The following is an 11,250-nucleotide window of genomic DNA, read 5'->3' on the forward strand; positions in this document are numbered from 1 at the left end:
AAAGGCATGATCTATGCGAATGTATGGTTTTCAGACCCAGACCTTTTACAAACCAGAAAAGGAAGAAGTTCAAAGTTTTTAAAATCGGAACCGAGGTTGAACAATGATGATGTCATAATTAATTTAATAATTATTAAATATATTAAATTAGAAATAATAGAAAAATTGATTAAAATAAGAAAATATCAAGGTACCAAAAATGCAGGCTTCATAATATATATATATATATATATATGAGATGGGTTCAAGTTATACCTAGTGTAACTTGACAAGAGTTACACCATTTGTAGACCATAGATTTGTAATTAATCTAATGGTTAAAAAAAACGAGTCCAAATCTTCTGTCCTACTCTTCTTACTCCACTATATACTTCACAAATATAAACATGCCACATGTCTATCTATTTTATTAAATGATAAATTTTATGCCTTCTATTATTTAATTTTCTAAAATAAATAAATATATAACTCATCATATTTAGGTAATTGAACTAATAGAAGGCATAAATTTAGCATTTAATAAAATAATGGACATGTGGCATGTTTATATTTGTGGAGTATATAGTGGAGCAAGAAGAGTGGAACAGAAGATTTGGACTCAAAAAAATAGCATTAAATGCTAATTGACTTACACCTCATTCACTTAATTAATAGCAATTTTGTTTCTCTCTCCTTATTTATTATTTAAAATCTTTTACATATATTCCTTTTTTTTGCCAATGACTTTACAAATATATTATTTGTGTTTTGTTTCCAGTTTCAATTTGAAGGTATAGAGGACAGGCAAGGAATCTGGGACTTGATTATTCTATGGTACCGTGCGTCCATGCCATTGATAATCATATTGTGAGGTTTCCTCAACCTCCAAAGGATGCAAAGCAATTAGGAAAATCTTATTTGGGAAATCCTGATTGAAGACCATAAAATTTAATATCTTAAGACACTTAATACAGTAGAGAAAGCTTTCATTTTTTTTGCTCATTTTAGGCAATAAAGTAGTTCAATGTTGAATTATCTCTGTTCATTCAAGGCCAATCCTAGCCAACTAACACTTCCAGTTCAGCGATATATTGTTCTATTACCTCATAATTACAATCTTATTCTTCCTTTAAATTTGTTCTTTGTAATAATGGTTTTTGAACTCTTTAAAACTTACTTGTTCAACTTTTTGACACGAGACCAAAAATTATCAGTAGTCAAGTTCATAAGGACTTAGACTAAAGGACAAGGATCCCAGGTAACATAGTGATATACTTTGATGCAACTCTTCATTGGTAATCTAAGTACATAAGTGTTGTAGTAGTGCCACTGCCTTTTCCCACTGAGTCGTAGATTTTCAGCAAACTGTTTTTAATCAAAAGGAACTATGTACTTAATTTCTTCATTTGTTGTAATTACTTCTTCTTCTTTGTTTTCTCTATTTATTTAAAACCTCATTAAACAACACTTAGCCATTTATTTATTTTTAAGGAGATAAGATATATATTCACAATTGATAAGACTATAAGAGTATGATCGGCTTAAAAGAAGAAGAAAAAAAAAGAGTAGTACGAACTCAAAAAAAAAAAAAAAGTATTGCAAATATATTTGTAAAGTCATTGGCAAAAAAAGGAATATATGTAAAAGGTTTTAAATAATTAATAAGGAGAGAGAAACAAAATTGCTATTAATTAAGTGAATGAGGTGTAAGTCAATTAGCATTTAATGCTATTTTTTTTAACCATTAGATCAATTACAAATCTACGGTCTACAAATGGTGTAAATTAAGCATTCGTCTAAATTAAGCCCATGCCTCGGGCACAAATTAAACAAAGCCCATGCTTTGATGCCCAAGCCCATTTGAACGGTCAACTTTCCAATAAAATTTAAAAGTGGAAAACAAAAAGATAAAAGATTAAAAAATAAAAGTCTGCTGATTAAATAATAGCTTAAATACAAACCAAAGCTGAAGGAGATTTAATAAGAAAATGGTTTGGTGAGTGAGCAGATGACAACCAAGTAGGCAAGCATTATTCCACCATCTCCACCATTTGCAAAGCAACTCCAAACACAAAGTATAGAAACTGAAATAGCAAAAGGCAAAAAAAGTTGAAAATGAGAGAGAAAGCGTGAGTGAGACAGAGAAGAAGAGAAAGGCGATGTGATCTAAAGGTCTAATAGCATCTCACGGTGGTTTGAAGTTACAACAATGGTGGTAAGTACCAAAAATAAAATCCAGATCTAAATCGCAAGATCCATCAACGGTTTTCAAACTTGGGAGGTTCGATCGCGGTTTGCGTGGTCCACTAATTTTCTTGTATAGGCTGGTTCTTGAGAGTTAAAAACCCGTCTTGACAAACGGTTGCTGGTAAACCCGGGTTGGACCGTATAGGTTTCACAACCTTGTGCAGATGTGGTCAGGTTTTCTAGGTCGTTGTAAATTGAGATTAGAATGAGAGAGAAGGAAGATGTTGAAGAGTTAAGTTTTTTTTACTATGAGTATAGATATAGATTAATTTATGTCACCGTGTGTTAGGAGCATTATGTGTTGCTGATGATGGCATGAGAAATATGGGTGCTTGGGTAGCATTGAGTCAATCACTTGGCTTTATGTTTTCTCAACACACTCATGGCACCTCATGCCGGACTAGTGATGCTCTTAAAGGCTCTTTGAGGGGGACCAGCCCAGTCTCCCTACTTGAGTTGGATCGATGAGTAGTGATGAGGGGCAACATGTGGAGACACCTTGATTCACATGATGCCCCAAGGCCATGGTAGAGGAGGGTCATGGTGAGTAGAGATGGTTTTGATAATGGGTAGTGGTAGGTGGTGCTAACCGTACGTGGTGTTGCATGGCATTGGTGGCCTAGTTGTTGGTTCCTTGTGTGTGGGCTTGATGGTTGAAAGGCAAGGCAGGGCTGGGCTGGGCTGCTGTGATGATTGAATGTTGTGTGCAAGGCATTGGGCTATTGTGGGCTGGCTGAATGTATGGACAAGTGCTAGTGGGCTGATGGCAGTTACTTTGTGTACTGCATTTGGGCATGTTGTGTGGGTTGTAGTGTTGATGGGAGACCTTGAGCAAGGGCCAAACCTTTCTAAAATGTGTGGGAACTAGTTGTGTGGGCTGCTGGAGGATGGGAAGAGGCCCTATAGTCTGCTGAGGCATGGGCTGTGTATGTGCAGCATATGTAGTGACGGTTATTAAACAGTTACCAAGCAGTTCTTAACTTTCCTAATGATCAGACCTGTTGTGTAGGGGTTGGAAATGTGGAGAGCAAGCCAAGACAACATCAGTTGAAGGTGTCCTAAGTCAGACCACAAGTGGCAGATTGTCCAAGACTCAGGCAATTACTAGGCAGTAACTCCTATAGCAGTTAATTCTATGTATTTAACCCTAAGACTGTTGGGGGTGTCAGCAGCAGATTGTATGTTGGCCTTGGGAAAATTCTGTGTAAGTGCCCGTTTGTTTCAACGTTTTGAGCCCAAAAAGCCCGTTTTGAAAAAAGCTAGCCCTTTATGTGCGTTTGGTTCAGGACAAAACGTAATTTTTTGGAAAAAGTTGTGTTTTATATTTGTGAAGAAACGCGCATATCACTGAAAGGAGCTCAGAGCTCCATTTTGAAAAAAGCCCGTGCGCGTTTGAATCTATCCATTGGACTCACAGGGAAATTACCAAATTATGCTTTCACACCATTCCTCATTCCTCTCATCTCTCTACTTTGCCCTCTGCCCTCTCAATAACAAATTTCCAAATCCAAACACAAAAAAATCTATAACAAATTCCCAAATCAGCTAAGGAAAATAAAAAATCAATCCCTTGCAAATTAGAATTCCTCAAAATGCAAAAAAAAAAAAAAAAAAAAAGGAAGAAGGAGAGCTTTGAAATGTTCTGGAGTTTGGAGGAATGGCAGGGAAAAAAAAGGAGGAAAAAAAAAAGATCATGGGTGTTACAGACGAAGAGCTAAGAGAAAAGGAAAAAAAAAAAAAAAAAAAGAGGAAGAAGGAGAGCTCTGGACGTTCTGGAGTTTGGAGGAATGGCAAGGAGAAAAAAACGGAGGAAAGAAGGAAAATAAAGAAAGGGTAAGGGTACATGTGTGGAGGAGAAAAAAAGAGGGGGAAAAAAGGGAAAAAAGAAAAGAAAGAAATGCCGTGTGTGGAGGATGAAAAAAGAGGGGAAAAAAAGGAAAAAAAAAAAAGAAAAAAGAGAAGGAAATGTTATCACAATATTTTCACAATACTTTCACAATAAATTTTAACGGATATGTTATTATTAGCTAATATTGGTGAGAAAAAAATAATTTTTTTAGAAAGAGAAAAAAATAATTTTAATAGTATGTTTAAATTAAAATCAGTATCAATTTTTATCAAAATATTTTCACAATACTTTTATAATAAATCTTAAGTGGTAGGTTATTATTAGCTAATATTGGTGAGAAAAAAATAATTTTTTTAGAAAGAGAAAAAAAATAATTATAATAGTACGTTCAAATTAAAATCAGTATTAATTATCACAATAATTTCACAATACTTTCACAATAAATCTTAAGTGGTAGGTTATTATTAGCTAATATTGATGAGAAAAAAATAATTTTTTTAGAAAGAGAAAAATTGATTTAAGTATATGAAACAGTTGATTTAAGTATGAAATAAACTCCCTCATATATACTGTGGGGACTAAAAGGACCTAAGTATGTATTTGGGCCTTGGGCTTTGTTGATGGGCGCTAGTTTGTTTTAAACTAAAAGCCCCCTAGAATTGTAGGTCGGCCCATGAGTCGAGAGTCCGAGGATTCGTCCGAGGACGAATATCTCCTCGGACAGACCCACGATGACCCTGGGATTCGCCAAAAAGATCAAGGCAGAGTTCTAGAAAAACTGTTGGTTAAGAGAGGGATTTAAGCACCCTCCAGACGCAACGGTGTGAGAGAAATATCTCAGAAAAAGGCTGCTACCTCCATATTAAAGACTCTGCACCTACCTCCCTGGCCGCATTAATGTGGGAATGACCCCTGAATAGTAGAAGTCAGCTTTCTTGCTATCATTTAAAGACTTCCAGAGGGTAGTGGATGGGACAGGTGTCTAATAGGGTGATTTGCGTTACACGTGGATAAAGAGGGAAGAAGAAGAAGAAGTATTCAAAAAGGGAAAAAAGTAAAGAAAAGGGGGGCGAGAAAAATATTAAATACTGTAACCTTTGAAAGAAGAAAGAGAAATAATATATAAGTTGTTCTCGGCTTACGTCCGAGGAGGTTCATTTTACCCTGTTTGTCTATTGTTTACAAACACTGTAACATTCAAGCCTGTTCATCAAGTTTCGAGCACCACTAAACTAGATTGCGAACCCACACTCTACAAATTTAATTGTTTAAGGCTCATTGGGCCTGAGCCCACGTGTGTTTTTTGGGTCCAGGTGCAATTGTGCACTTACATATACATTGTCTTTTTTGGTAATTTATCCCTCAAACTGCAACTTTTATAAGTGCTAGCTAAACACTTAGCTTTTTTAAAAAGCATTTTTTAACAGTTTTTATCAAACACTCAGATTTTTGAAAAAACACTTTTTCATGATACACTTTTTGAAAACTCCACTTTTTCATTATGCACTTTTTCAAAAAACTCAACCACTTTCTCTAAGCTTGTAAAAGGGTTTCCTTTATACTTAAGATTAAGTAATAAAGGTTGGGGGTGGGTTCCCTATAAATATTCTGTGTGCTGTGTGTTTAAATGTCCCTATATAATCTATTCTAAGTGTTATTGCAGTGAGTGTGTGGTGTTGGCTGAGACTAAGTCAGGGACTTAGGGCCATCACAGGCAGAAAATTTGAGTGAAAAATTGACCCTGTGACACCGTGGGTGCAATAAGAAATAGTTAATAAAAAGTCAAAAGTCGAAAGGTGTTTATTGAAGGAAAATGTGTCTATTAACTGAAAATGTGCCTATTAACCGAAAAGGTGCCTATTGAAAATGAAAAGATACAATTGCTCGGTATTTTTAAATTTATACGTGGCATTAATATATGTAGGCGTAAATGCACTTTTGGTCCCTACATTTTGACCTTTTTTTCATTTTAGTCCCTACATTTTAATTTTACCACTTTTAGTCCCTAATTCAATTAACGCGTTTCATTTTGGTCCATTTCGTTAGCCCACCAACGGAAATTGCTTAGGTGGCAAACTGATGTTGATGTGGCGAATTAAAAAAAAATTAATTAGCATTTAACAAATGCCATGTCAGCTTTTAAATATATATAAAAAAATTATTAATCAATTTTAACGAAATTAAAAAAGAAAAAACAAAAAACAAAATTAAAAACAATAAAATACATTAATTCAGATCTAATTTATTTTGAACAAGAACATAATCACAAATTTAAACATCAACATAAGAACATGAAGCACAAACCCAGAACAAAAGTGCATATAGGGACTAAAAGTGGTAAAATTAAAATATAGGGACTAAAATGAAAAACGCCAAAATATAGGGACTAAAAGTGCATTTACGTCATATATGTAACTACTGGGCACAATGAAGAGTGTCAATAAAAAGTTAAACATTTCGGCTATTAGTTATTATATAGATATAGATATAAGTTGATTAGGTGGCCTGCCGCACCCGCACCTTACTTTATAAAATTTATTAACTTTTTTAAAAAATTGTCAAGTCTCGCACCCGAATCCGAAAACACACCTGTGCTTCATAGCTTTGAGGTCCCAAACTCTTAAACAAGTATAACAAGAGTAACCCGAAATCTTACATATCCTCAAGTTACCATGACAAACCCCAAGACGCTCAAATATTCCATAGGATTGGTTCAAATCTACCGGCTTCTCAAAGAATTGACAACATTTACCGGTGTATGGATTAAACCCAACAAGTCAGTCAGTGCTACTCCACTAGAAAAACAAACCATTATAGGGAATGCCGGGGGGAAGGCAAAAACACCCCAGTCAAATCCTTACGGGCACACGGACGCAGACTGACTCTAATTACCTGTGTCGGAAGAGAATATATCTACATTGAATTCTATCGACTTACCCATAACACCAGGAATGCGCATCACCCAATAGCTAAGGAGCCGATGATGAACATCATACCAACACATGAATCCATATTGAGCATTTCGAAGTTCAGGTAGAGGAGGCAGGGCAGTCCATTGCCTAGTAATTGGATTTATCACATGGTAAACACTAGTATAACGGAACATGTTTGCACAGCATAAGAGCAAGTCATGACACGAAGCTTGAACAGTGTCGTCAATATATAACATGTTGATAAATTGGAGGTTTATAAGTCTAGAATTTAATTACATAAGATTCCTCAAATACCACGATGGGACGGCTCAGCCAATCGACTAGCAAGATAAAACGCCTATCCAATGCGTGGAGCCTAACAAAGTTGTCAACGAAAGAGGGATCAGAGATAAAAGAGCACCATTGCCTTGACACAGACTTGCATCGCATCAAGGATTTCTGATCTAGCAAATACACGATTTCTAACGGTAGGGAAATTGGGTGATCGTTTATTGTCATCAATAGCTAGCTTCTTTTGTAATTTTCTAACTTTTAAATCTGAAAATTTTGTTTGCAGTTCCTTGCACCCTTGACTCAAAGAACACGGTAGCTCTCTCACACAAAAACATAAGGGCCTGTTTGGATGGAGGGAAGAAAGAGAGGAAGTGAAAGGGAGTAGAGTAGAGTTGGCTAAAAATAGGCTAATTTTGGACTAAATTTACTCTACTCTATTCTATTTCCCCTCTCTCCCTCTTAATTCAAACGGACCATAAGACTAGTGGCTCTCTTTTTCTCTATTCTCTGCTAGGGTTTTAGCATATATATATATATATAGGTTGGGTTCAAATTACACCTAGTGTAATTTTAAGCAATATTATACCATTCAATCTATAAATTCATATTTTATGCATTATTTTAAACTAAAAAAACTTGAATTTAAACAATTAATTGATGACATGACCATTAATCTTTGATCATTTTTAAATTTTGCAAGTATAAAAAATATATGAAGATAATGTAATCTAACGGTGGATTTGTCAAAATTCGCATCTAACTAAAAAAATATTTAGTGTAACATTGTTTAAAGTTACACCAGATATAAGTTGAACCCAACCCTATATAAGGATCAAATGAGTTTATGGATCAAATGAGTTTGTAGATTTGTAACTTGAACCCAACCAGGTAGATTTGTAGTTTAAAATAATACATAAAAAATGAGTTTATGGATCAAATGGTAAATAACATCCAATTAACATGAAAATTGGCATGTTTGTTAAGAACATATAAAACATGTAATTCAATGGTAGATTTGTCAAAATTTGCATCTAATTAAAAATTATTGAGTGGTGTAACATTGAACCCAACTCATAAATATATATATATAAGGAAAATTTTGCGAAATAGCATAATTTTAAGAAATAGCATAATTTTAAGAAATATCTGCTAAATAGCACTTGACCAAAATTATTTAGTTATGTAGCACTTTTTTAGAACTCAAGTTCCAAATGAAACTCGAGTTCTAAGCATTATTCTGAGCAATAATATTAGAATAATGCTTAAAAATTAAGTTTGGTAAACTCGAGTTTTAAATATAAGTTTAACTCGATACTTTTTTCCTAAATATTTTAAAAAATTATGCTATTTAGCAAAATATGCCCAATATGCTAGGCACTAAAGTCGACGGGTGGGTTTCCAAATTCTAATTATATTCGGCCACTAATGTGGCTGGACTTAACCAACTTAGAGCATTCTCATCAAGAGTTGTAAAAAATTTAGCATTTAAAAACCTAAATTTATAGTATTTAACACATCATTTTACAATACCCCTAACATCAAAACTTCTATTTTTTTACTATTTCATTTAAATATTCTTTCTTTATTCATTTTTATTCTCTCTCTCTCTCTCTCTCTCTCTCTCTCTCTCTCTCAGCAGAAAAAAACATTAAAAAATTATAACATTTTGTTATAGTACGCTCTAAAAATGAAAGCTCACTGTAGCAAGATGTCAAATTTGTTAACATATAAAGAGCATAGTATCTTGATGAAAATGCTCTAAGACTCGTGCCTAAAAAAATAATAAAAAAAAGGCTTGTGCCAAATTGAAGGGCCACGTCAAAAATAACAATCACTACAAAAAACAGATTTCCAGTGGAGTGTATGGAGGAGTCAGTTCAAACTTCCTTGCAACTTTTTCTACCTCTATATGATTGATCTCAAGCATGGGGCTTTCCGCATTGTAATTCTATTGTCATGTTTCCAGATTCGTTTGTCTTTTTGTACATAATTCTACTTTGTAATTCTTTAAGGCTTCTTCGTGTCCTTGATTCATGAAGTAGTCTTTTCTCAGTAAAATTTTCTTCTTCATAAAAAATAAAAAGAAAATCATTGGATTTTATTTGATTGAAGAAACTAGTTAGTAAAAATAAAAAATAATTTGGCTGACCAAAGTCAAATTATAATGGTAGGTTAGCTATAGCTGTGTTTTTGTAAACGTGGCTAAAAAAAACCCAGCTATTGCCCGCATTTTTTGTAGTGCTATAATTAAACGAGGGTTTTCAGCAACCTTCATCCCATTATTTTAGGAGAAGAAATTGCCAATTGAGCTATAGCTATTGTCACAGCTGCCTCCATTGTCATTTTTTTTAAAGATTTTGTTGCTCTTTAATATATTGGATTGTAGAAGAGGAAGTTTTACAATAAAAAATAAAATTTGAGATGGAAAAAAAAATTACATTTTTTCTATGAATATTAGATCAATTGACCAATTCATTTTTGAGAAATTTTCTTTTGAACATGTAACAAAGTAAACTATTTAGCTTCAAGAATAACAAATTAAAATGTGAGGTTTTATATATAAAAATTAAACTCCAACCTACATCATACCTCAGACACAATGGGTTGAAGTCTAATTTGTTAATTTTAGAAATAGAGGTTTATTTTTTTACTTTTGAAAATTATAAGGTACCCCTCACTTGTTACTATGGTGTTCAATGCTAAATAAATCCCAAAGGCATTGTCCCTTGGAGCAAATTTGGGTTTGAATGAACCCATCAAAAGTTCTCTTTTGGGTTGTGGGCTTTGTCTAATTCAGGAAGCCTGCACCAACAAAAAGTTTCTCACCCCAAGATATTATTTGGGCCACAAGAAAGCAGTGTTGTCAAACGCTTTGCCCAATATGCAATTTGTATTCCTTCATATCAGACATGGATGAGTCCATCAACTATTGTAACGGCTAGCTTTATTATCATTCAAATTTCTATTTTCATGTTACCGTTGGAATTTAATCAATCTTCTAATGTTACCTTTGCAAAAAAAATTTCTAATTTCTTAGTCAGTGAAGTTTGACCCTTCACTGTTACCGTTACTTAAATCATACATACATTATGGATGGTTGTAAAAGAAGAGTAACTTAGATGCTACTATGGGTGCATTGCACAGAATTATTGATGGCAAACGTATAAGTATATTAATAAGATGCATTGGATATTTGATTGGGACTATATATCCCTTCCATCTCTCACACACAAATATGACTAATTGCTTGACCTTAACAAATAGATAACATACAATAGCTGTTAATAGATCCATATGACCAATTGCTTGATCTTTTATTGATGGAAGCAGTGGTGTACAGAAACTCATCCTTCAGTTCTAGACATCCCAAATTTCAAACCAAAATCAAGACATCCAAATCAACAGGGAAATGCAGAGATAAGACTAAGGGTGGTGAGTTTAGAGGTATACCCTGCTAGCGTTTCCTTGCCTCACTAGCCCCCTACTCATTACCACTCATTTTTCTATTTTATTTTATTTTATTTTTCCTCTTTTTTTAAATTACTAAAACTCAAAGTTTCTGTGAACTTAATTTATAGTTTTCTTCGATCTGTTCGATTTAGATTTGTTGAAGTAGAAAGATGAACACAAAGAGGAAGAAGTTGCAACTCTAATTTCAACTACAGATGTAAAAACTGCTCTTATTGCTGAAAAAGTCTTGCCCTCACCACCCATCACAAAGCCTGTGAAGTTACAGGAATTTATTTAGGAGGATCAGCATGCAGCGAAAACTTTTCAAGTGGATGTTGGAAGAGAAAATGAAGATCAAACCAAAAGATCCTGATGAAAAGAAGCGCATTGATGAAGAGAAAGCCATTTTCAGACAGTTTATTCAAGCAAAATCTATCCCAAGTGTTTGATTATTTAACACTTGTTCTCAAATTTAGAGACAGCTAGATTTTCTTTTTTTTTAAATTTCATTTTTATTAG

The sequence above is a fragment of the Castanea sativa genome, chromosome 5, assembly GCF_040712315.1.
Source record: "Castanea sativa cultivar Marrone di Chiusa Pesio chromosome 5, ASM4071231v1".
NCBI classification, from domain to species: Eukaryota; Viridiplantae; Streptophyta; class Magnoliopsida; order Fagales; family Fagaceae; genus Castanea; species Castanea sativa.